The sequence below is a fragment of the Athene cunicularia genome (genome assembly GCF_003259725.1).
Source record: "Athene cunicularia isolate RWA chromosome 2 unlocalized genomic scaffold, athCun1 chr2_part1, whole genome shotgun sequence".
NCBI classification, from domain to species: domain Eukaryota; kingdom Metazoa; phylum Chordata; class Aves; order Strigiformes; family Strigidae; genus Athene; species Athene cunicularia.
The window spans coordinates 84,567,592-84,580,771 of NW_020799095.1; the positions used below are offsets into that span (position 1 = coordinate 84,567,592).

At 38.3% G+C, this 13,180-nt stretch overlaps 1 protein-coding gene across 2 annotated transcripts in view; it reads left to right on the top strand.

Moving 5' to 3' along the window:
- Positions 1–13,180, top strand: part of LOC113476409 (poly(rC)-binding protein 3-like) — a 146,054-nt gene that overhangs the window by 75,050 nt on the left and 57,824 nt on the right. The gene's annotated exons all lie outside the window — the stretch shown is intronic.

The window sequence follows — 13,180 nt, forward strand, 5'->3', positions numbered from 1 at the left end:
CTGGCTTTAGCTCATTTATTATAGGGGCTTTTGTCAGCTGCTACAGATCATTTCAAACTGCTTTGTGATTCTCAAGGGATGACGTTGCAAATGTACTTCATGAAAATTATATTTAACTGATCAAGCACAACATAAGGCTTTAACTAGAATGTCATGAATTGCATCTATGAACTCCACCCAAACTTTAAAAGGAATTGTCTTAGTGACTTAATCTTTTCATGTATCATGTCATCCATCAGATAACAGCATTTTCAGAAGCACAGGAACAGGTCAGATTATTTTTATGTCTTCTGCAGCATGCAGCGTAGATTTGCTTTCTCTTTTTCCTTCGTCTCTTCCCTGCCTCCAACTCTCTCTCTCTCTGTCTCTCTCTTTTCCAATTTATCTGGATTAAACAAGTCTCTGATTATTCTTTATGCCACTGCAAATAAAGTCATTTTCAGAAACAGATGTCGAAAGAGCCCAGTGAAATAATCCTGGAGGCAGATGCAGTCTTCCATAAGCTGCCAAATGCATGGTGCAATCAAAGTGATGAAACAAAATGGAACAGGCTGCAGAAAAAGTAATTAAATTATAGTTCCATTGTAGAAGCACATTTTAAAATTACTGAGATTCAGAGCCCATAATGCCGGTATTATACTTGAAAGAATACTTGCCATGGGTCATGAGCATTTTTTTTAACAGTTATTAATCATGCTTGACTGGAAAGACATGTGTAACCTACAACAAGCAGTGGCTGTAGTTGTGCCAAAGGAAGCTTTTGTTCCCTGAAGAGAATTGTATCAAAGGCCAGTGTGTCCTATTATTACGTGTGCAATAGCAAAGTACAGAATCTGAAATGGGGCTTTTCAGATTTCAATACAGAGCACTGGAGGGAAAAAAAGAAAACAAGTATTGTATCTTTTTGAATACTATATGACCTCCTTTTTCTCTTACCGAGTTAACTTACTTATTGACTAAATAATTGTAAAAAAATATCTAAAACATCCCTTCTCTCCCCAGCTTCAGTAAAGATAATGCCAGGGCTCTTATAAAAATGGAGAAGAGACAGAAAATGTACAAAGTCTTGGAAACTGGAGATTTAAAAGACCTCATTAGTGCATTCAACTCTGTTTCATTTCCATTACGAAGTGAGTCAATAGAAGAGCAGATAGAAATATTATTTTTTTTAGCCAATTGTCAATATCTAAATGTCCTGTGGGAATGTGTTGATTTCCTTATTCAAAAAATAGATTAAAGACTTTGATAATGACTGTCCGTAGTGCCTTTGCAAAATTGTAAAATTGTGCCGTTTTGGTTTTACATTGCAGAGAGATACTTTTACTTTGAGATATGTTATATATAATAGACTATGAAACCACAAAGTTGAAGTCTGTACAGAAATTTAGGTGTAGAAAAATTACTTCTTTGGACAAAAAAAAAAATTAAAACATATATAAGCAGACACACACTAAATTGTTTCAAAATTTGACATTTTGGTTCAATTAGGAATGAAAGCAAACTTTGCAAGGTGGAATTTCCTATAAAATATACACTCTGTGTCTAAATTCTGTTTAAAACCTGATCCGGCATTCCCAGCTCTGAGTGTCTTGGCTGACTGCAATGTATCTTTTATAAGACTTCCAGGAAGCTTTATGCAACCTTTCTATATGGAAATGCCAGAGGCACTGCCACTTCTGGAGAATGTCATTCAGCCTGAGAGATACCCCAAACAGGTTTTGGGCACAGAAATTTAGCTTTAGTTTCTTCCTTTTTGGGTAGTAAAGTCATCTCTGCATCAGTAAGCCACACTTGCAGCATCATAGTTTCTCTCCTTTTCTTTGGTTCCCTCCAATATCATGAGCCTTTTTTGAATACTGCCTCATTTGTTGCTGGCTAAGGTCCACCTCCATCTTTGTGTAATTTTTTATCAGTAGTTTTTTCCGCTCTCCTCTCAATGTACTCCCTCTTTTGTGGTCCCAAGCCAAAGGTGGGAAGGTAAGGGCAGCATCAAATCCTTCACATTAACACATGTCCTGTCACGTTTTCATACAGAGCATTGGACCAGATGCCACATCCAGTTACATCTGTGAAACTGTTTAGGGCAGTGGGGTTGCATACAAGCAACAGAGCTGCTGGAGTAGCTGGAAAAAAAACCCAAATGTGTGTCCTATGTCTGCTTAAAGCAGCTTTTGTAGGGAGCTCGCACACGGGGCTTTTTTAGTGATTGTATTAGTTCACTTCCAGAGCCGCCTCCTCTCACTTTGCTCTCTCGTGATGCTCACTGTGTGGCTGCGAGCTGCTGAGTGACTGGTGTGCATCTGGTGACCCTCCTGCTGCCAGCCCAACCAAGCAGTGGTCACTGCTGGCTTCAAGGGCAAAGCTTCTCCTGCAGTGGATCCGCAACCTTCTACCTCTAGTTAGGCTGTGGCTCCATGAAACTTGGGTGAACTTAAAACATCAAATGTCCCTGTATCTATTCAAAATGTTGAAACTGCTTAGGGACAGATATTTCATGAAGTGCTGTTTCAGCTGAGCAAATTAGTTGTTTATGTAAAAATAGGCTCTTTTCTTTGTAAAGGTTGCCCAGAAGTAGCAAATGGATAACCTTAGCACTGTTTTTTTCCCAGTGCTAGAGCAAGATACAGTGATCAGCTGGCACTTTGAAGTTATTAATAAACTATTTGATTTTTCTTCACTTCTGCATACTTCATCTATTAAACTTGCTTTTGAGTTTTAAAGTTTCTTCAGTTTAAATCAGTGACAGAAATATTAAGTGGCCTAAATCTTGGTGTGTGTTTGGCTCTTTACTCTGAGTATTGACTGCTCATAAAAAGTGTCATTTATTGTCAGCTGCTTGTTGGGGTGTTTTTGCTAAATCCAGTTTCAAATGAGGCTCTGGGAACTTACTGGGGTTTTTTACCCACTGCACAGTCCCAAGTTTCACAGTGAAATTCTTATAATGCTATATGTTTTAACTGACCACCAGTGACTGAGAACTTGAATATTCATCTTGTGAGCATGTATTTTGAAGGCAAAAATTCCTGTGACCTGGTAGGACATTGTAATGCTGCTTTTTTTTCCCTTTTATCCCCGTGGATGATGGAAGTCTTTGCAGCACTCAGCCATATTTGCAGCTGTTACAGCTGTGCTCCTGTTGGACCAGTTTCCCTTACCTCAAGTGAGCAGGAGTGTGATGTCCCAGGAGAGAGCCTGTGACTCACATTCCAGAGGCTGGTATCAGTCCCCTTGCAGGAGAAGGATGGGAGCTCATTCTTTTCCACCCTGAGATGCTGTATGAATTTCCTTTTTTTTTTTTTTTTTTTTTTTTTTTTTTTTTCTTTTAATGACTATTTATTTTATTCATCTAGGGAGCTTGAATGGATTTTCAAATCACAGTCTTGTAAATAACATAATTAAGGTGGTTATAAAAGTGAATATTTTTGCTTGTTTGTGTCAGAGCTTCAATTATATCAATATATAATATCTTTCTGTTTAGTAAGTATTATTATCATTAGCCTCTTTTCCCTAACCAACAACCATGTTTTATAGTGGATTGAGTGGAACAACTGGCTCATGTTTGTCGAACTGGCTATGTCTACAAAACATTTAATTTACAAATAGGTTGGACGAATATATATATTCTAAGGCAGATGTCATTTCAGCATTCATGAAATTATAAAAATAAAAATATATTTAAATATCTTTTTATTCTGTGCCCAGCAGGAACATACTTGATGGGCAAATGTTTCCCATTAAAGAAGCTCCAGTATTTCTTGGACTACTGTGCTGGGTGTGGGACATTTTAAACTTTGATCAGTAAGAAGCTGTCTGTGCTCTTGTGTGTACTGGCAGAGAAAATTATAATTCTTCCTTAAATCTGTGAGACTGTTTTTTGCTAAAGATAAAAAATATTTTAAAAATCATGCTGTTCTTAATATTTGCTTATTAGATTATGCTCCAGCAATCTTTCAACATTTGTCCACATCTGTCGTAAAAAAACGTACCTTGCTTACTTTCTAACATTTAATCATATTCTATGCATATATGCATACTATATTAAAATATATATATATATGTATATAAATCTTGCTCATTTAAAATATCTTGGAAATGGACCATGTGAACAATTTCTCTATTTTCTCATATTTAAAAAAATGAAACAAAGAACATCTGTTTAGGCTTGACACTCTCTTGTTTGGTGTAAGTGCGTTTATTTTTAAATCTACAAAGTTTGTACACCCCAGAACAGTTTTAGTTGTTTTATTTGCTTTGAATTAAATTAACAAATAAAAATGAAAATAAAATAATTGATGAAATGTCAAAGCCACACATTTGACTTTAGGGGGCAGAGATAATTTAACAAATGTGACACACATTCACAGTGTTCAGGTCTTCAGAATCTAGGGTTTTTCCAGGAAAAGGTGTAGACTGAAAATCTGTTCTTATAGGGTAGGCCATTCTTGCAAGCATCTCTGTGCTGGAGAGACCATTCTGCTACTGTTGGTGGTCTGTTCAATTTTTTTACCTACCTTCATTGTGACATTTCTTTACTAGATTTATTATTTCAGACCATGTGGAATGATTAATACAAGTTAGGTGGAGTGTCTGTTCCTTAGTTGAACATAAGCAAGTAAAGCAAAATATCTATTTAGAAGTTGTGTTGGCAACATGAAAACAAAGATTTAAGAAACACAATGCTTAACTTGAGGGTTTGGGAGCCACAGAATAAATGGCAGGTAAAGCTGATTTTGTGTTCAAAGCTATGACTAGAACTAGTCTTTGGTAAATAGCTGGCCTACCATATGCATCTGTTGTCTTCCCTGATCTTGCAAACTGCCACGTCCATGATAAAGCTTACAGTTAATTACATTTCATGCCATTAGGAAAGGAAAAAAAGCACCTTCTGGTCCATCCTGAATGTGTCCTTAAATCCTCCTAGAGGATATTTGTGGAGAATAATTTACAGTGGGCTGGCACAACTTTCTGATTTGTGGAGGAGTTTGTGTTTCATTAGTCTACCGTGGCAGCTTCCATTTACAGGAGCTTTTAGCTGCCTGGCTTTTTCACATATGCAGAAGAGCTAGTTGGCTAGTGGATCCATACAAAGTATTGACATGCACACTCTGGTGCTTTTTTTTAGTTCACGGCAAACTAAAGATGCTCTCTGCATTCCTGCCAAGGTAATTCTTTCTGGAATAACTACAGAACGAAGGAAAAAAAAAATACTTGGAAAGATGGAAGATATCATTGGCAAAATTAATCACTGCATCTTCCATAGCCTGGAAATTACTCACTTCCCTCAGGATCCCAAATCTGTGTTGCATTTGCTGAAGGCCATTATACAGCTTTTCTAGATTTCCTGAGATTTGATTTCCAGACATTTGATGGCATTTATTACCCGTTTGACATGTGATGTTTTCTGAAGGGATAACTTTCTATATTTTGGCAAAGTGTGTAGCTGTCTATTCACACACAGCATAATATTTTGATATTAATTTATAATAGATAACTGATTCATCACTGAATGTTGTTATTAGGAAATAGTTTTGTGAACAATAGTCTTTATTGTGCTGCTGTGAGTTTTCTTCCTGTAATAAATTCATGATGCTAATATTTTTTACTCAAAAGACTTTACAGAAAATGTTGTAAGTAGAAGAGTGAAAAAATATGTTGCTGTTCATTTCCTTTAATAAATCACAAAAGGAGCAGCCAATGCTATTGGCTGAGGCATATACTTTTTGACCAGCATGAGGAAGAGTGGTCCAATTTAAAGAAAGGGCTCATATATGTCAAGTTCAGCAGCTAAACATCCATCAGTAAGTTTCTAATCTTTTGCTGTTCTCTTCAAAGATTATTTGACATCTAGTCATCTTTAGTAAATGAGACGTGAGTCATATAGAGTAAGGGTATTTCTCATTTTAGGGAGAACACAAAGACAGCTGCTTCTATAAATAGGATGAGTTTTTCCTCTGACAAAATAGTTAAACATATCCCTCAAGGAAAAACTAGTACCACTTCATAAAATTACTTTGAAAAGGCAGCACTCCTGGAGTCTTGCCAGTTTTTATACTTGCTGTTGCCTTTAAAAGTTGTTCTGCTGTTTTTTCAATCTGTTATTTCCATATTGGTTTCACATCTTCAGCAAACCTGCTACTTCCAGATATCTGTAGTAACTACAGAGCTTAGGGTATCAGAGATACAGAGATTTTTTCAACAGTTAGTACAAGAATACGGCTTGCTAAGATGTGTAACTGTCTTTTGTTGGTAGCTGTTAACTGTGGTGGAATAATGTGCTACTCTTTAATCCCCTTTGATTTTTAGATTATATTTTAACCTTTTTTTTTTTTTTTTTTTTTGTAGACTCAATTGCTGCTCTTTCCGTGGCCCATATTCAGCTTGATTTCCTGTAATTGACAGAAATTTATATCTCTCTGAGCATGTGATTTATGAATTTCCTAAAACTGTGCTCTCTTTAGTGTTTGAATTCCATTCTTGAGCTATTGCCTTATCTTATCTTTTTAGTGAAAACCCATTTTACCAACTCACACACACACACACACACGCTTTGTTCTGCTAACACAAAGAATTAGTTTTCTCTCCAGTATTTCTGGATTTTTGGATCCATCCCAACTATCAACTTACTTAAAATGGTCCATGATATGACGATTTAATGAAGCCATGTTCTGAAGATCTTATTCACTTCATTAAAGAGTTAGAGATTAACATTAAATCTATTTTGGGATATAAATGATAAGGATGTGAATAAAATGTATAATCTCATTCCTTTGTGTACAGTCATCTCTAGTAATTTGGGAGATGGAACTGGTAAAGTAGAAAGGTTAATACTGCACTCACTTCCTTAGCTATTGTTCATTAATCAAATTCTCCTCGTTTCTGTATAAAACTGGAGTGCTTCAAAGAATGATTTCTCTTTTTCCAAATAGTTACTACTGGGAGAGAAATCCTTTGAGGAGTTGTCATTGTTATTACTGTTATGTTACTGTGGGCATCCTGTGAGCTTTTTGTTCTTAGTAGCGTCACAACAATATGGTTTAGTAACAGTAGGTGGCTTCATCCTCCAGTTGACACAGAAGCTGAAGTGTATGTTTAGCAAATGTCCAGTCATCTTCTTTTCTTTCAGCTGAGACCATAAATAGCTGCTGATCATTATCACTTTTCACCATTTCTGAAAAGAAGTTTCGTGAAACAAAATAATACATCTGGAGCTGGCTTTGCTTTTGATTTCACTTTGGGTTGGGGGGGGTTAACTACTGCCAGTGGTTTTCTGTATAATTACACTGTTTAGTCCTTTGACATCCAGCAATGTTAATTTCAAGTGAAAAGTCATAGATAATAACTGCTTAGCTTATTGAAGAACTTGAAAGCAAAGTAGTTATTTCTTCATTTGATAGCATGAACCTTTCTGTGGCAGACTGCTTATTTGTAATTTTAAACTTTATCTATATGGCTGAATGTGTCAATTTCTATTGATAAAGTCATCACTTCTTGTCCTGTACTAATTTTCTTACGTTTCTTTCAGTCTCTTTCTCCTTTCCTATATTCCCTCCAGTTTAAATGAAAGACTAAATCATGTAAGTATCATAAATCTGTCCCTAAAGAACTCTACTCTTATGAAAGCACAGGTCCTTTCTTCTCATTGAGATCCTTGGCAGTGTGCTTCCTCCGGTTCCTAGGATGTTTCTCTCCCCATGGAAGCTTCTAATTAAGAGGACTTAGCTACAGCCTTTTCATGGCTTCCCATGTTTCAGTTTTCTCCATTATTTTGTCACTTTTGCTATTTTTTTCTTTCTTCTTTTTTATTTTGGTTAATAAAATTTTTTTAAGAGTTCTTGCTAAATAAACCACTCTGAACTATTTCTTCATAACGTTGTGTATTACTGTCCATCTTCCAGTTCTTCATAATTCATGATAATTCTTTTTGTTCACCTTCAGTTTGCTCTGCTCATGCCTTAGTCTCCTTGTTCAGTCCCTGTCTTTTCCTTCCCCCATCTGTATAGGGATGTTTCCAGATATTATGGAAATGACAGATTTACTGTGACAGACTAGATGTTCCTATGTTTCCCTTATCAAAGTTTTCTTTATCTAAACCTACGGATATATGAGAACTAAGTGATTGAGTTTAAATCCTTTAGATCCTTATTTAAAGTAGAGATGGTTTCTGCTGAATGTCACTATAATTTCCCCCACTCTACATTTTTTTTTTTCTTCCAGTGGAACAACTGGAATTTGTTCTTTGGAATTTCATCTGTAGATTCTTCCTTTCTTTCTTCATAATTACACCTTTCTGTTGATGGTGATGAAGCACCATAATTAGGTTCAAGAGTCCCTTTTGAGACTCAAGCACAGAGAATGCTGTGCTGGGTGCTCTGACCAGTTTCATCGTTCTGACAAGTTCAGATTTAAAAACCATACAACCAAGATTTCACATACCAGAACATGTTTTCAGTTGGTTCTTACTTGCACATTGATTCTTCTCACATTATTCTCTGTATCACCCATAGGAAGCTTCATCTCTTTCTTTCTTTCTTTCTCCCTGTGTTTCTCCTTCTCTCCTCTCTGCATCTCTTTCCTTTTCAGCACATCTCTGTGACTGTACAGCTCCATCCCATTTCACACCATGCACACTCTCCCTTTCTCTCCCTCCTCCCTCTCATTCCTCTGGATCTTCCAGAAGAGTAGCTTTCTTGGCAGATTCATGGATGTCAAATAATTCATTATAGCTTTAAACTCAGAGATCAATTGCTTGATGTCTACCTTGGTACTGTGTTGATTTTACTCCTCTTTGGCATCCCTGCCTGCTGTGGAGTCAAAGGCTTTCTTATCCTGCATGCGTGGAGTGGTCACCTTAGAGATTTAAAACATACATACATATATATATATATATATATATATTTATATACCTATATTTTTCAGCACTGTACAGCCACATTCTCAGCAGTGGTCTGCTTATTTTCTTGGGAGAGGATTGCTAGGCTTGAGGGGTAGGAAGAAAAGGGGTCATGAAGTTGACTTTCCATGTCTCAGGCTTCAGACAGCCATCTCGCACTACCCCGTCGGCCATGTGGATCCCTAACCTCTATGTGTGTTTGTGTGTCAGGGTTGTGGAATTGTCCTTTAGCTCTGTAGTTCATCTTGCAGCTTTCATTAATTCAGTGGAATCCTTGAGGAACTGTGTTGTTCTTTGTAGTACTCTGATGAACACATGTCTTAACTGCTTGTTGTTTCAGTCATTTAATCTTCCAACAGTTATTGAAAAGCCATGTTAGAAAATTGATGGTTCTTATATGATGAGTACTGAGCATATAGGACATGCCATTTTATGCCTGTATATGCATGTATAGAAACACATAAGTACAAATAAAGTGTATTTGCATAAGACTGTGTGTTCATCTTATTGGAGTTTTCAAAAGGCTGGGGTTTTTTAAATGCATTTTGGATGTCTTTTTCTACCTAAAGAGAATTTTTCACTTTTTACATGATAAACAGCAGTTGAAATGTCCTCAAAAGTTCACACTCAGCCCCACAGGAGGCAAAGATTTGCTGTTGGCTGGGAACGATCTGTTTGATGTGATCTACTTTCCATTGTTCCCTGGGCATGGTTTTTTTGTTTGTTACCTAGAGCTGTGGAGCTGCAGAGCCCCAGATCTTGTGTTTTGTGCATTCTGGTCCAGAGTCACAAGGTCAGAAGGAGGATGTTGTCCAGCTGTCCTCCTGTCACAGACAGGTCTCTGCTGAAAGCAGGCTAAAATGCATAAACCCTCACTCTTAACATTCAGCCATGCAATTGACTGTGTCTGCCTGCAGGAAACTCTCTGCTCACCTGTGGAGTCCCCTGACTTTCCACTGGCATCAGGAAAAGGATGATACATTGATTTTTTCATAGTCTGAGATTCAACTCTCCCAGCCCCCAGAGAAGCCATAGTACCTCATCACACAGAGCTTGAGAACAGAAAGCCTTATGTGTTCAGCCTTCTGTTTGCACACACAGAGAGGCACACATAAGCCAGGAACATAGTAAATTGTTCAAAATGCCAGTTTTGTAAAGGAGAGGGAAATTATTTTGCTGATTAAGTATTCATGATGTGCTCATATATTACAGCAGTAGGTTTATAAATACATGGATGTATTGCTGGCTGGTAGGAGGATTTGTAGAGGAAACCATTCTCTTCCTGTGTCATGATCTGACATCTCCATGCACACAGAGATCTAGACCAGCATGTGTTTACGATGATGCCTGCAGAAAAATTTGCTTTATTTAGTTAAAAATAATAAAGTACAACAATGCATTTTATTTTAATCTGTCTTTAAAACTGAAATACTCAGGTAATTAACAGTCCTGTGGGTTTACAGAGCTGTAAATGTTTTACCAGAATACTTCAACTTTCAGGACAACTGGGGCAATTGTAAATGACCTGCTGTAGTAAAAGCTCTTCTCTCTTCATGATATATTGTACAGTTTTCATGTATTCTTCTTTAGCATGTGAGGTTGCTTCTTGAATTCATTCCCTTTGTATCTCACACAGCTGCCTAACTCCTTGCAGGCACACGCTCTCAGCCCTCCCCCAGACATCTGTTCTCTTTCTCAGTACCAGGTGCCAGAACTTGAGGTTGTTGGGAGGAGGGGCAGACAAACTCCTTCAAAAAAATTAGATGGCAGAGATATTTTTAACAATATTTGTGGTGAAATTTCATTTTTAACCTCTGTTTTTAAATAGAACCCAAAAGGCATTAGCTAAAAATACAGATTTTTTTTTTTTTCAGGTTTTATCTGGAAAAGGTCAGGCTTCAGTGGGGATTGGTTTGTTGTCTGGGAGAAGGCTTCCCTTCAAAATTCTTCCCAAAGTGAGCATACTGCTGTAGCATCACAGCAGTAAAAGGCCATGGCAACTGTAAACCTGTATCTCGTCTGGCTTTATTATTCCTGCATGGGCATACATTTCGTTAGAAACATAGCTGTACCTTCATCACTAAATTTTGGTCCACGGGTGGTCTTAAATACCTTGCTTCTACTTGGAACACATCCATTATGTGAAATCTTCCAAGCTACTGTGGGTTTCTAGAGGTCTCAAATGGCCTGTATTGCTCCCATAAAGTCCAGAATGCTGAGATGTATTCTACTGTTATGTACCCGAGTGCTCCTGTTTGGCATGTGGGGGGTTTTTAACAGAGCTGAACAGAAAATGCTTGGGCTGTCAGAGCCAGAGCATTTCCCTCAGCAAGCAGCAAGGAGCAGGTGAGCACCATGGCACTGTTCCCTTTCTTAGTCTGGGAACAACCACAGTCTCCTCCTCTGCTCCTCTCTCTGTGCTTGTCAGAAGGGACTGTTGTGGCCACCCACTTGCAGATTTTACTGTGAGTCCTGGTCCAACTTTAAAGAAGCAGAGTAAAGCCCAATACCTTTCATCTCATTTCCTACCAGCTGCCCTGGGACATTTTCCTCTCACCCTCTTGCACACACCTGGTACATCAAAGGCATGGCCAGGCTGCTTCTGTTTTCTGCTTTCTCACTCAGGCACCTTGTTCTCTACTGCTTTTCTCCATCTGGATAGGTGATATGTAATGTAAGTGATAAGTCTGGAAACGTGGAATAAATGGGGTTTATTTTAGTGGCTGTGGTCTGGATGGTAGAGCATATGGTATGAAATACACCGAGTCCATGCTGGGTTAGGGAAAATTAGCCCTGGCAACAGAGCAGGTAGGCAGGAACTGCTCTGTGTAGCGACTAATGAATTTGCTTGTAGGAAGAGGAGTTTAAGTTGCTCTTTCTCCCTCCTCCTTTTCACCTCTGTCGTGGTTTTGGCTGGGAAAGAGCTAATTTTCCTTCTCAAGCATGTCTGCCTCTTATTCTTGCAGTCACTGAAGGCAAAGAAGCTCTCTGTTGGTCCTAAGTATTCCTGCAGAGACTTGAGAGAAAATCCTGCATCTTCCAGTGTATTTCCTTAGCAGCAAAAACATCAGGAGTGGCTTGACCACTCTCAGGCTCAGGCTGAAGTGAGAAGCCTCAGCCATCCGAGGAGTGACTTTCTGGGATGGTCTACAGATAATAGAGAGCAAAATGTGTAACAAGGGGAAATGAGAGTCAGCAAATTTAAGCCAGATAAAGTGGAGCACTTCTTCCCACACTAAAAATTAATCTGTGAGACCAGAACTTCTGGAGACCAGATGTATGGATTCAAGAAGGGATTAGACAAATTCATGGAGGAGTGGTCCACCAATGGCTATTGAAAATACTGGTCTGGATGAAGTCTCCCAGAAGACCCTGAGTTGCTGATTGCTGGCAGCTCAGCAAGTCTATCAGGGATGACTCCATACATGTTTCTTGTGCTCTTTCTTTAAGCATTGCTGTTGACTTTTCTCACACCTAACATGCTCAATTAAGTTGGACTTTAGTCTAATATGTAAGTGCTTAGTGGCTCTTTAGATAAAGCTTAATCAGTTCATGAAACAGCTTGCATGATACTACCTCCAGCATTTTTAGAGGAATGATCTCGTAGGTCCCATGCCTGAGCAATCTTCACAAAGGGACAATAGCACCCCAGTGAGACACTGCTGTACGCTCTGAGCCACAAAATGGTTGTCCCTAGGGGTGCTCATTAACCGGTGCCCAAGCTAGCCAAATTTTTTTAGAAGCTCCAAGATACAAAGCTAATAGGGTTGTCGTTAATAAGGGATGGTTGGTTACTGAGAGGCGTCATGTGTGTTTAAGGGCCTATGTTCTGTAAGATACTCCTGAAAAAGACAAAACTAAATAAGGAGTCTCTAAGCCTTTTCTGCTGTGGAATTTGCCTGCCGTTGGTTTTTGCCCCCATTTTTGTCTGTACTGAAAAATGTCCTTGCATTAATAAACTCATAATGCATCTTGTTTATCCTTTCAAAGACAGCCATTACAGCTTTTATTAGCATTTTAGGATAGTTATGACTTTGTAAATGACTGAAAATCTGCAATTTGTCATTAGGAATTAAGAAAAATATCCTTCTACTTAGGGCTGAAGCTCAGTTTTGGCCTTTGAGGGACTAAGCCACCTCTGGGCCTGGTAGACAAAAACGAAGTCAGACAGTGCCCAGATTTACAGCAGCAAGTGGCTCTTAGTTACTCAGATGTCTTTGATAACGTGTCATCCGCTGTTGCTGGCAGGGATCAGTGTTTAGGCTCAGAATTAATTTCTCTCTAGCTGGA